We start from the raw sequence: 1897 nt of genomic DNA on the forward strand, positions 1-1897 counted from the left end.
TCAGAGACCAGCGGGAGGGGCTGTAGGAGGTTGGCCGGCCAGCCCCACCCCTGATTGCTGTTGGGGGGGGTGTCGATTGGGGCCAGCAGCCTGGGGGAAGGTCCATAGGTGGTTGGCCAGCTGATCCTGCCCCTGATCGGAGTGGGGGGCTGATCGGGGGCGGAGCTTACTGGGGGGAGGAGCCATGGGCCAATCGGGGTGGTGGAGGGCCATCAGGGGCAGGACCAGCTGGGGGGAGGGGCCGCAGGTGGTTGGCTGGCCATCCATGCCCCTGATCAGGGTGAGGGGGCCCATCTGGGGTGGGGCCGGGCAGGGGAGGGGCTGCAGGATGTTGGCCAGCCGGCCCTGCCCCCTATTGGGGTGGGGAGTGCAATCAGGCGGGGCTGTCTGGGGGGAGGGGCTGCGGGCCAATCAGGGTGGGGCAGGCTTGGGGGAAGGGCATCGGGGAGGGGGGTGTTGGCAGGCCGCCCCACCTTCAATCGGGGTGGGAGAGGCCAATCAGGAGCAGGCTAGCGGGGGGCGGGGCCATGAGAGGTTGGCTTCCGGCCCCACCCCACCCCCCAATCAGTCCGGTTCACTGGCCACAGTGGGCATCATAGCGACCAGTCGTTCTGGTCATTATGGCATCCGGTCACTGGCTTTTTATATGTATATAGATGATGATGCTCATTTAGGCAAGTTTAATATTCTCATATTTATTGGTCATTTACTATGAATTATTAATTTTTGCCCAACATACATATTCCTTTACATTCCCTCTATTCTGAGAAAGAAGGGGAGGGAGAGGGAGAGGGAGGGAAAGAGAAAGAGAGAGAGAGAGAGAGAGAGAGAGAGAGAGAGAGATATCAATGTGAGAGACACACATCAACTGGCTGCTTCCAGCATGTACCCTAACTAGGAATGAACCTGCCATCAAGGTACATGCAACCTTTCAGTGCTCAGGCTGATACTCCAACCACTGGACATCACTGGCCAGGGCAAATTTAATGTAATTTTAAATTTTAATTATAAATATTATTCTGCAAGGTATATACAATGCTTACCTAAAGTTTGGTTTTAGTTTACTTGAAATTAGGTACACATTTGAAATTAGGTATCCATAGAAGTTTAGCATGGTTTGATTCTCAGCTTTATCTGATAATATCTCTGTAGTATAAGAATGGTATTAAGAATGTGACAGCAGATGGACTTTTCTTCCCTTTTCCCCTTTTTTTAATTAACTTTATTGAGGTGACATTGGTTAATAAAATTATATAGGTTTCAGGGGTGCAATTCTATAATACATTAACTGTATGTTATTTGTTCATCACTCCAAGTCAAATGAAGTCTCCTTCCATCACCATTTATCCTCCCTGTACACTCTTCTACCTCCCCCCACCCCCTTCCCCTCTGGTAATCACCATGCTGTTGTCTGTGTCTGAGGATTTTTTTGTTAATTGTTTTTTGCTTAATCCCTTCTTCTTTCACTCTTGAATAATACTTGACCCACTACTTGTGTATAGCCTTTGTTCTTATGCTGATCCCAAGTCAAATACAATAGGTGTGTGTATTTTTATTCTCCTTAAGTCTGGAAGAATATGTGCCCAACTGTTAACTTTTGTTATTTGGGAGAGTTGGTAAGATTGAAGAGGGTTACTCTTTCTACTTTATAGTCATTGTTAGAAAAAATAAAAAGCTTCTCTTTGGGGGAAAAAAGATAATACTTAAATGGAATTCCTTGCTTCTTGTAAAAAGGAAGACTCCTAAAGATTATAGTCCCTTTCATATCTGGTTCCATGAGATAGCTATAAAACTTTAGGAAACTAGCAACTTTTTAAAAATATATATATTTCATTGATTTTTTACAGAGAGGAAGGGAGAGGGATAGAGAGTTAGAAACATCGATGAGAGAGAAACA

The 1897-nt window shown here is 46.5% G+C and overlaps 1 protein-coding gene across 1 annotated transcript in view; it reads left to right on the forward strand.

The window, feature by feature from the left end:
* The window catches only part of SAV1 (salvador family WW domain containing protein 1), a 42949-nt gene that overhangs the window by 34968 nt on the left and 6084 nt on the right, over window positions 1-1897 (forward strand). The gene's annotated exons all lie outside the window — the stretch shown is intronic.

The sequence above is a fragment of the Myotis brandtii genome, unplaced genomic scaffold (genome assembly GCF_000412655.1).
Source record: "Myotis brandtii unplaced genomic scaffold, ASM41265v1 scaffold253, whole genome shotgun sequence".
NCBI classification, from domain to species: Eukaryota; Metazoa; Chordata; class Mammalia; order Chiroptera; family Vespertilionidae; genus Myotis; species Myotis brandtii.